At 42.2% G+C, this 12,251-nt stretch overlaps 1 protein-coding gene across 1 annotated transcript in view; it reads left to right on the top strand.

Moving 5' to 3' along the window:
* Positions 1–12,251, top strand: part of LOC307159773 (uncharacterized protein) — a 34,003-nt gene that overhangs the window by 16,302 nt on the left and 5,450 nt on the right. The window lies entirely within an intron of this gene.

The raw sequence follows: 12,251 nt of genomic DNA, 5'->3' as shown, positions 1-12,251 counted from the left end.
GATTAAAGCCTATTGTCTTTGTACAAAATACTACACTAGGCTTTGAAAGCACTGTTTTAGATATCAGACACTAATGCAACATTCTCTTGTGTCTTTTATTCTGAACTCAAACTCTCAGTGTGTGTGCCGATTTAATTGCAGGTATTGTGCACAGCAGGCCTGAATAACTTCTTTTGAGACTCGTGTCAAAAGGCAAAATAGGGAAGATGGAGGAGATTGCACAACGATGGCCTTTTCGCTATAAAAGAAGCTTAGAAAAGGACAATTATACCACATAAAGGCCTTCTGGAAACCTGGGACTGGTGTTGTGCTCCTTGGTGAGAAATGCTGGCCTGGTCAGAATAGAGATCATGCACATCTGTTGACTATATACAAATCTGAAGCAGTACAACTGTTTTCAACATTGATAATAATCATAAATGTTTCTTGAGCATCAAATCATCATAATGATTTCTGAAGGATCATGTGACACTGAAGACTGGAGTAATGATGCTGAAAATTCAGCTTTGATCACAGGAATAAATTACAATTTACTATATTTTCACATACAAAACAGTTTTAAATTGTTGCTGTTTTTATCCCATAAATGCAGCCTTGTTGAGAAGAAGAGACTCCTTTCAAAAACTCACCAACCCCAAACTTTTGAACAGTTGTGTATATATTTAATTTTAATTAGTTGTTATCATATAGGCAAACCTGTAAATTAAACTCTGGCACTAAATGTGAGCTGAGTGAAATTAACGAAGGCGCTTGTGAAACTGATCTCAGACAGAAGGGTAAAATCTGCTCGTTTTTGATCTTAGACAGGAAGGAATGTGAAACTCGCTGGTCTTCACAACTGTAAATGTGAGGTTTGACCAGGTCTCTCTTTCTCTCTCTCTCTCTCTCTGGAATTCTGGGAGTTTGCACGTGCGAAAGTGGTGTTGGGGGAGCGAAGATTGAGTGGTGGACTTTCACCTATTTTTCTCTTTTTCCCCTTTATCTTTTTTTCCCTTTTCAACTTGTTTCTGCATGGTTTGGAAAGTGTTTATTTTTCATTTATTGTTGCTGTTATGGCGAGTGTTTGTGCGGAGGGATGGTGTCTCAGGCCGTTCATAATAAATGACACGTTGGAGCGTGAGCTAGTTCGCTTTGGAAAAATTGTTAGTCCGTTTAAAATGATTTCTCTAGGGTGCAAACACCCGGCTCTAAAACATGTGATGTCGTTCAGGAGAAATGTCAACATGGTTTTAGATTCTCCGGAGAGAACGCTGGATATATCTTTTCGCGTTAAACATGAAGGGAAACCGTATATGGTTTATGCAACAACCGGTAATATGAATTGTTTTGAATGCGGTGATGTTGGGCATAAACGACATGCGTGCCCACATAAAGAACGCGAAGCTGAAGGCAATGTTTCGGGATCAGAAATTCATGTTACTTCTCAATTTGTGCTTACCCAAGGAGTTCGGGGTGAGATTGAGCGACTTCCTGAGGTAAGAGTTTCAGAAGTTAAAGGGGGGGTGAAATGCTATTTCATGCATACTGAGTTTTTTACACTGGTAAAGAGTTGGATTCCCATGCTAAACATGGACAAAGTTTCAAAAACTAAGTTGTACGTTTGAAGGAGTATTTTTGTTCCAAAAATACTCCTTCCGGTTTGTCACAAGTTTCGGAAAGTTTTTTTCGAGTATGGCTCTGTCTTACGTAAGATAGGGCGGAATTTCCTTATATGGGTCCTAAGGGCACTTCTCCGGTAAGATCGCGGCCGCGCGCACACTCGTAGACTAGAGCAAGAGAGTGAAAGCAGTTCGCCATCAAAGCGCCCGGCCCGGCTTTTGGGAAGTCAATGTCACCAAATAAGTGTGTTTTTGGTTGCCAGGGCAAGACAACCCTGCACAGATTCCCAAAGAACCCAGCGTTAAGGAACCCGTGGATGGAGTTTGTTTTCCTGAGCATAAACGGAGTTGTGTAACTGTTAGACTGTTTGTTCCCTGCATTTCGACAATGATTGTTTTATAAACAAAGCCCATATCGACGGATTTGCAGATCGTCTAATGCTTAAGGATCGAGCAGTCACAATGATAAAGGTTCGCGGTCGTGCGTTGGAACCGGACGGTGAGTAAAACTGTTTGTTGAACAAATGTCTCTGTGTGTTGTCACCATAGACTGTAAAAAAAGATGGACGACGCCCCTTCGCTCTCTTCCATTGATGAGAACTGAAGCCGCCAGTGTCCCGATATGGCGCTGACATATTGGAACTTGAGTCTGCGCAGTAGCGATCTCGGGACCAGACCTGCGCAGTCGTGAGCAGGAAGTAAAGCCGCGAAATCAACGCTCCGCCCTCACTCGCCTCAGGGAAAGTGCATTCTGCACACTTTTTTAAAAATTGATTGCAGTACGACAAGAGGCTTGTTAAAATAAAGTAAATACAATCTCCTCAGTCCTCCGACGATCCCGAAAAAATGTCCGTTGGTGCTTCAGTGACTACTTCGCTCGGAGAACTTGTCAATCATGACGTTACACCACCGCATCACGTAACTAACTAAAAAACAACTTATTTTTGAAACAGACACTTGAACTTACATCAGCGTGATAAAAATGACAGCAAATGAAAGAAACCACCTTTGGAAAAAGGTATTTGAAGTGTAATTTAATTGTTTAGTTGGTCTCACATCCCGTTGAATAACACGGGGAGGCGGGGCTTATGACCTATACTAGGACCAGTCACCGGGGGGCGATCGAGACGTTTTGGCTTCACTTTTCAGGGCTTGTGCGGCACGCTTGGTTGTCACTAGCTTGGCGCGTTAGCACAGCTAAGCTTCGCCCACAGGGCCCGCCCCCAGCCGCTCGTTTTTTCCGGAAAGACTCGGTACAGTCTATCTTTCTGTTAAAAATTTAATAAAACAAAAGACTTTTTGGAGATATGAAGGATGCAATATTACTCTATAGGTACTCAAGATTAACAGGAGATTGAGTGAAAATGAGCATTTCACCCCCCCTTTAAAGGAGACATATCATGCTTTTAAATTGTTCCTTTTTACATATAAATCATACATTTGTGGTCTATATAAAACGGAACTGCAATGCTTGGGTCTGAATTCCTCATTATTATAGCTCCACAGGCCCCTTTTTTACCCCTTTTCTGAGGTGCTTCTGAGATCAACTCGTTTTGGTGCGGTCTCTTTAAATACAATTGAGACACTTCATACCCCGCCCCCTCTCCAGGTTGCAGAGGTTCAACTCCACCCCGTTCGGCCATTTTTGTAGTCTGATAGCAGAGATAGGATTATCTTGCGGCACAGAAACTTTTTATTCACACGTTATTAACAAAATGTCAACAACGGAAGACTTGTCCAGCCAGCCTTACATGGTCGAGCCAGAGTTGGAGCCAGAGCGAAATGAAAATGAAGACGACGAACCTGCAGAACAACATCTTCATATGGATGTATCGCAATGGTGTGTACTGTATTTATACATGAAACTTTGGTCTTCCGACCTTTTACCACCGTGTCGATTTATTTTGATTAATATGTGCGAGGGAGAGAGAGCAAGACAGCGTCTAGTTTGGAGACGGTGAAGTCTTGTTTACACTTTCGCCGGGCTCCGAGAGAGAGTGCGAGCGCGCGCGAGACCGGGTCTCTCTCTCTGCTCGTTCTTTCAGTTAAACATGTGCCACAAGCACGGCAGTTCATCTACATTAGACGGTGTAATGAAGCGTGTGGGTTACTACATCCAACAACCGATCATTTTAACTTACCCTCTCGTAACTTCTGCATCCTTTAGCTTGGACTACAAAATTGCAGCGAGAAATAATAATGGCGGATTGCTCGAAGTATTGGGCTGGAAGTCAATGTCCTTATTTGGCAGTTCCGCTGCAAATACTGTGACGTGATAGTTCACGAAACGTCATAGATAACAGAAAAATCTGAACAGGTTGAAAAATATGACCAAAACAGAATATAAAGATATCAACGAAGCACCTGAAGAGAATAATTTCATCTTTTCTGTACTTCTAAACACTCCAAATATACAACAAATTGCATTTAAGGGCTAAAAAAGTGCATTTAGCATGATATGTCCCCTTTAATGTAAATGTTCCTGAGAATACTCAAACAAATAGCGAAGTGAGAACAACAGTGACCGTTTCTGATCTTACCCACACAGCTGGAGACTCCTGAGCTGGTAAGTCCCGCCCCTTCCGCTAACCCCACTGGACCTCTAGGTTGAAAAATCGTCAATGCAAGTGAATGGGAGAAAATAATTATTTTCTGGTCCCGTTTGAATTGTGCCATGAATGTGAACATATGTTGTCTGTGAATTTTTTATATAATTTTTCGTGTAAAGAATGCTACAATTTAGCGGGTAGAAGTTTGATACGGTTAGACTTTGTGTGAGAGCACTTTGTGGACTACAACTCTTCGCTGCTTTCGACGCATTTGAAACGTCACCAGCACTCGCACACGGACACTAGCTCACGGATCCCGCTAAACATGGCTGTGTCTTTGGTGCACTTCACCGCCTTCTTTCAGGGAGAGGACAAAATCGTTGAGGTTGGCGAAAACCACGGGTAAGTCAACTTTATGGGGTCACGTCACATAGGCGACATGTAGTCTTTCTCGTTATGTCTTTTCCACAACTGCTAGCCGAAGAATCATACCATATACTGTCAAACTCGTAACATGAAAAATTGTATAAAAAAATCACAGACAACATATGTTCACATTCATGGCACAATTCAAACGGGACCAGAAAGTAATTATTTTCTCCCATTCACTTGCATTGACGATTTTTCAACCTAGAGGTCCAGTGGGTTTAGCGGAAGGGGCGGGACTTAACAGCTCTATGCGGATCCGCGTTCAAGTCGCCAAACCCGCGTGACTGTCAAATTCGTTTTGGCAACGCCCAGAGGATCAGCTCCGCCTCCGGGAGGCTCCGTAAATTCTACTGTCAAACAGCGGGTCCTGAGCGGACCCATGTCGGAAGCTCGGACACGGACGCACCTTTTACTGCAACGGTTGGACTACAGCACGTCACCAAGAGCCAATATCAGTCGAGAATATTTTTGCTGTGACACGGTTGTGTTGAACCCTCTTTTGAGTAAGTATATTGATTTATTGATATATTGCGACATTCACAGTAAACATTGTTTTTTAAATCACTGTATACTAATGATTGTAATGACGTTGTTTGATATTAGGACAACTTTAGAATGTTCACTTAATGGTTTAGCGCTAGCTTCTAGCTAGCTGTGCATTATTAAGTTTGCATTTTGCCAATTTTGGTCTCATGTGTGTGTGTCTGCCATCCTCTTATATAATGAAAATTAAGTTTCGGCATTTTAATCACTGTTTGAGTCGGTTCAGACAACTAATGCCGCCTATTTGAACGTCAAACTCAAAAGTGCGGGCTTCTGCTAATGTTAGTTATACCGTCTAAGTTACATTGAAACCATACCTTGTGAACATAAACATTTCTTGTGTCGTCTGGGGTCTGATAAACAGTAACGTTAAGTTAAATTAATCAAATTCAGTGTCCACAATGCTATGTATTTTCCAATAAGCTGTACGTTAGCTGTCATATTTCACGGGACCCGTGAGTGCGGATTTCATGTCACGGCTTTCGTCGCTGTTTGTCACTTTCCCTATAGGCAAATATATTATATATATTATAATATATTATATACAATATACTGTTGTTATTTGGTTGCCATGACTTCGCGAGTGACGACGTCTTGTCACTGTTCTAGTTGCTCGAGGGAGCGGATGACATTTTGCTTGAGTTCAGTAACGTTAGAGCAGACAGCTCTGCAGAGTCGTGACTTTTCATAAACAGCTGAAGGAGCAGCGGTGCGACACCTAATGACTTTTATATTAATTACATTTATTCATATAGCAGACGCTTTTATTCAAAGCGACTTACAAATGAGAACAATAAAATCAGTTAAACTAACAGTAACAATATACAAGTGTTATGACCTTTCTCAATTAAATTTGTGTTCCGAGAGGTCTCGTATTACGGAAAAACTCCTTTTCTCGAGAATATTGAAGCCAATTTTTTTGTGACGCAGTAAAGTTGCATAGCAGACACATGAGTGTCTAGAGCGGTCATTGGCTGTGCTGCAGCAAATGCTGCACGAACCTATGGCGAGGCTGCTCAGACGCTTGAACCAATCAGGGCACTTTCCACCCTGGCACGTCAGAGACCGCCTAAATAGAGAGCCTAAGTCCCTCCCCTTCCGGTCGACAGCCATGGGACCTCAACGGCGAGAGACAACAAATATTTTGATCTCGTTTGAATTGTGCCCTGAATTACACATATGATGTTTTTCAATTTAAAATATACATTTTAAAGTCAAGAAAGTCGCAGTAATAAAACGTAACAGCACCGCTGCTGGAAAAATTTCTAGGGGAAACACTGCATATTACACAACATTGCAAAAAAAAAAAAAAAAAAGACTTTTCATTAAATGTTTAATAAAAGACAAATATGCTTAGTTCCTTAAGTTTTATTTCAATTGTTCTTTGTAAAGAAAAGCCAGTGGTCAAGTGCCTGCAACAACAGATATTAGACACATGCCTCATGCAACAAATAAAAAGGAAAAGTTGTCTATCCACTGCCCACCTGTAGGCCTCTGTCTCCTCTGTCTGTGCAGACTCTTCTGTAGGCCTTTCTGTAGATGTGGAATCCTGCAACTTATATTGCAGCCATAAAGCATACAAGTATAAATTAAGTAAAGTTATTTATGCACTTGCAGGTAGGCTAGTTCCTCCATATAACAGTAATGGGTTTATTCACTTTGCAATGCAATGGAAACAAATGGACATTACAAAGTCTTATACTTTCTTTCCACTTACTGCACATATTTCAGCCACCACTTTCTTGGGAACAGATACAAGTGTTGGTGTATTATGTAAAAGTGCACAAAAGAGGAAAACACAATGTCATTACAATGAACTACACTCAGGAAAAATGTGATCAATAACTCATGGCAAAATATTTTTACATTAACATAAGTTTATCAGTTTTCACTTTCACAAGTCAAAGCAATTCATCATTACTCAAGATTTAACAGTTGAAATGACTATACAGCCTTAATTTAATGCAGCAAAAATTATTTTACAGTGTAGGCTACTAAGATCTTTTCTATTTTTTTCTCAGCCTTTTTCTTGGTTGCTTTTATAAACAGAACACCATTTATTTAACAGTGCCTTTTATAAAAGAGACTATAATATAACTAAAAATTACCATTATGTAGAATATTTTTGTACTTCATTTTTATTTGTTCCCATGTTCTAGTATGGTGACTGACATTACAATGAACAAAGTAATTATGCAATTATTAAAATACAAAAATATAGGCTAAAGTGATAAAAACATCTAACATGGCCACTTCTAATGGATTTATATTGTCTGCTACTTTTTGCCAGCCCTCTCTTCTGGCTTTTGCAGACTTTGAGGTGTTCCCGGGCGTTTTGATTAAACATTAAAATTCCGAATAAACTTCGACTATTAGTTCTTGCTCTGCTGAGGAGAAAAACTGAGCCCGCTCTTTGGCCACGCTGAGCAGCCAATAGCAGCGTTGCTGATCAATGTTTCTACTATCGATACATATCCCCTTTTAACCAGCGCATGAACGCGCAATTATCTCAGATAACTCAATCCAGCGATACTAATCATATCCGGCAAGTGTGTTCGAAGAACCGAGTAAGCCAGATCATGACTCGCACGATGATATCATCTTGGATGTGTCATTTGATCTCGGATGTAATAAGCAACGTACGAAGAACGGGCCCCTGAACACAAAAAAAAACAAAACAAATAAAAGTACATCGACGGATCTTCTTCTGACTGTTCTCCAAAATATAATCAAATGTATATTTCTGCAAGCATGTTTAAACTGGTTAACTGTCTACGGCAGGCAAAGGCATTCGTTTTCAAGTCGAGTTCGCACGCCACTGCGCAACAATACACACAATACCGCGGGATGGCGGGTGTTCATAAACTGTGAACAATGGTAGCTTTATTTTATAAATTAATGTAGGCCTATATGTCCAAAAAACGGGTAATGTCATACTTTCTAGTATCGTGGCGTAATAATCTGTTTGGTTGTAAAATGTATTACCTGAGTGAAATGAAATCGAATATATCGTCCTGACTCCTGTGGAATCATTCATTCACAGACAGCTTACGAAGATGTTCAACTAATAAAGATCTTCATCGCTGGCAAAAATATGATGCATTTGAAGATTTGCTCTCACTTGACTGTACTGTAGGTCCACTGCCACTTCATCTAACGCTCTTGATGTGCTTAAATCTTCCTGTTACGACTCCGAGTCCAGTGTGAATTGAAATCGCTTCAGACGATTCAGTGCGTGCAGGAACTGAACAGAATCAGGAACTGAATCATTCAAACTGATTCGCGAACCGATTTAGACAGATCTGCCAACTGTTTGATGAAGTCTTTGAACAGAATCGACTCAAAAGAGTGATTCATTTGTGAATTGAGCATCGCTCAAGTCCAGAAAAAAAGATACAGCGCGCTTGGAATAAACTACGCATTTAACAACACATATTGCATTAAAATAAAGTAACGAGAGGAACGTCGCCCAATGTAACGAAGTAAAAGTACAGTTTTTTCATTAGAAATGTACTCGAGTTAAAGTAAAAAGTACCCACATTCAAATCTACTCTTAAAAGTACAATTTTTCTAAAAAAGTACTCAAGTAAATGTAACGAAGTAAATGTACTTCGTTACTACCCACCTCTGGATCCGACGTTGTGAACGGTGGAGGGCAGAAGGCAATACCCATCAGGGGCCAAACATGAAGGTTCCACAGGTCGGGCCGTGGATGAAATATCATCCCCTGCGCTTGAGACAGAAGGTCCCTCTGGCTAGAACTCCTGGGAGCAGAGAAACTGGAGGAAACGCTGACAGGCGCATTTTGGGCCATGTGTGTGCCATCCACACCCCGGGTGACTGGGTGAATCAGAGAGAAGTACAGGGGACATTGTGCTGTAGGTTGGGAGGCGAAGAGGTCCACCTCTGCTTCGTAAAATCTTGACCAGATCTGTTTCACTACCTCGGGGTGGAGTTTCCACTCTCCGGTCGGTAGTTTCTGTCTGGACAGTAAATCTGCTCCCACATTCAGGTGTCCAGGGATGTACACTGCTCTGAATGACAGGAACTTGTCCTGAGCCCAAAGAAAGATCTGCCTCGCTATCTTGTTCAGGTTGTACAAATGCAGACCTCCCTGATGATTTATGTAAGAGACTGCTGCTGTGTTGTCCACTTGCATTAGGACATGACAGTCTCTCAACTGATGGAGGAAGTATTTCAGGGCCAGAAATTCAGCCATCAACTCGGGAAGTTGATGTGCCATTCGAGCTGATGACCCTCCCATTCCCCATGAGCTGGACGACCACAAGACCGCTCCCCAGGCCAATAGGGAGGTGTCTGTCATTAGCAGTCTGCGACGACAAGGCGCCCCTAGAGTGGGACCCAAGGCGAGGAACCAGGGTCTGAGCCACATAGAGAGGGTATGAAGCCAGCGGTGCGTAACCCTTATTTGCCTTTGGGGATTGGCCCTTGGATGAAATCCCCTGGCTTTGAGCCACAACTGGGACGGTCTCATGTGCAACAGGCCCAAAGGGATCACCGTGGATGCTGAAGCCATGAGACCATTGATGAGACCACCTGAACATTCTCTGATACTGATGAACAGTGCAATCTTGGCCTAGCCTGACTTTGCTCAGGGTATGCTGAATGGTCTCGATTCGAGCGGGAGACGGTTGTGCCAGCATCATGATCGAATCCCATACGATCCCCAAGTAAGTCGTTCTCAAGAGAGAGAGCGTTTTTCTTGGCGTTAAGTCTCAATCCCAGAGAAACTAGATGAGGTAACACGATATTTCTGTGTTGAAGTGCCAGCTCTTGCGATTGTGCCCTGGAGTCGCAATGGAGTATGTGTATGTGCGGGGTGACAAGGCTAGGCCGAACGGAAGAAACCGAAATTGGAACACTTCGCTCCTGAAAGCGAACCTCAGGAACCTCCTGTGTTGTGGCAATATTTACATATGAAAGTATGAGTCCTTGAGATCGATCGTGACAAACCGATCGTGATGTTGAGTTTGCGACACGATCGTCTTGACAGTTAACATCTTGAACTTGAGCGCTTTGACTGTACGGTTTAACCCTCTGGGGACTAAGCACTTTTTGGTCCGTTTTCTCTATTTTTACATTTGGGCTTATAAACCATATTTAATGGAGATGGAACACCATGTGTTTGGTATCTATGGATTCAGAAGACCCTAATCTAACATAAGAATGCATCTAATGTGTTTATAAAGGAAGTATTAGTAAAAAATGTACAATAACCTAGAGAATTTCAAAAACGAAAATTTTATTTTAGTCAAATATTACTGAAAATCACACCTCACAAAACAATAGTGAACAGTTTTTGAACAAAAAATATATATTTCAAACCCTTTGCTTGACAGATATTTGTAATTGTTCAATCAAAAGTGTAAAGAACAATGAAATAATGAACTTTATATGCAGCATTTTTTCAAAAAGCTGTCAGCTTCGGATTTCTCCACGTCACTTTCCAGTAATTGTTCCAGAGCTTGTTCTGAGGTAAATCTTTTACTGCTTGCCATCATACAAGTGCTAAAACTATAAAATAATAATGCTATAATTGCTAATATGCTATAAATATTAAATATTGCTAATATATATAAATATTATAATCGTTCTGTCTCTCTCTCTCTCATATAAATCTCTGTGTGTAATACGCTGATCCGTTCGCTCTCTGTCTCTCTCCTTCTCCACTCGACGCGGCTGTTTGCATCATATCACTTACTATAGTCCCACCCCTTGCAAGGCTACAGAGTCCTCTGATTAGCTAGAATAAGTCATGGTAACCTTCTTCTGATTGGGTAAGAAAAATATTCCTCCCAGCGGCAATTTTTCCATTGGTCTTTGCGTGTGGAATATTCCTAACAACATCGATTTCATTGGCCTTATACGCAGTGGTATTACGCAACAAGGAAGTGTGTATACCATATACCATTGTTTTCAGCGGAATCTGAGGAAGACGGCAAAAAAGACCGCATCTCTCTATCATTAACAGTTTTTAAGATAATTACACATTTGTAAAAGGATGCCATTTTGGGCGGTAAGATCTAAGATTGGACGCAAACCCCCATCCTTTTTGGGAACGAGGAAGTATCTGCTGTATTAGCCTGACTCTCTCTCTCTGGAAGAGGAACATGTTCTATGGCTTCTCTGACCAGAAGAGATTGTAGCTCTTGTGACAGTACATGCGCCAGCTCTGGCTTCAAGGAAGTGGAGACCACGTCGTTGAAACGCGAAGGATGGCGAATAAATTGGATTCTGTATCCTATTTCTACTGTGCTTAGCACCCACGCAGAAATGCCTGGCAGAAGTTTCCAGGCTGCCAGACTCTCTGAAATGTTTTGATACTTCCCATTGAGGGGATGTTGGATGGTACAGAGGTTTCGTGGGGATATCGGGAAGGGGCGAGAAGATGTTTTGTGTGCCCCGTCCCGAGGGGAGCTATCCCCACAGGGCTGGGCGCAAAACCATCAGGACTTCATCTTTTTAGAGATGATGGTCCTGAGGTCTTGCCTTGGAGGCTGCTGAGTGCGACGAGCCGGTCCCCAATCTTTACGAGGGGGAGCACGCCTTGCCACACTCTGCATTAGTGCCTCTCTTCTTGAAGGACCAGGGAGGGACTGGGTAGCCGACTCCCCCTGAGTGTGGCGAGGAAGAAATTGCACGAAAGCTTCCTCGTGTTTTTTCACCTCCCAAAACCTGATGACAACCATGTTAACCAAGTCGCCAAACAGGCTGGAAGGTGAGACCACAGGTTTAGCCACAGGTGCCTCTACGTGCTAACCAAAGCAGACATAGAGCAGCCGATAGCACGGCCCGTTTGCTTGGTCGCACGGAGAGACAGATCCGTGGACAGATCCAGCAAAGAGAGAGAAAGAGAGAATTGAACAGCTTGTGAAGCACACATGCACAGAATGGTCTGAAGACAAAAGACCTGTTGATGCAGCTGTGGCTCATCTATTTATAGCCTTGCGGCGCGTGCACGTTCTGATGACGTCACAGCCCGAGGCTATAAAAGTTCCGGGTAAATTTCATTGATGTGTTGCACACATATTTACAGCTGGTCACGTTAAAGACGTTCCCAATGCGCTGATCAGCGCAGCATTGATTGTAGCGAAGGGAACTTGTAGGTGGA

This window comes from Squalius cephalus (genome assembly GCF_949319135.1).
Source record: "Squalius cephalus genome assembly, chromosome: 6".
NCBI classification, from domain to species: Eukaryota; Metazoa; Chordata; class Actinopteri; order Cypriniformes; family Leuciscidae; genus Squalius; species Squalius cephalus.
The sequence above is the reverse complement of the archived record's forward strand: the minus strand, read 5'-3'. Positions and strand labels throughout refer to the sequence as shown.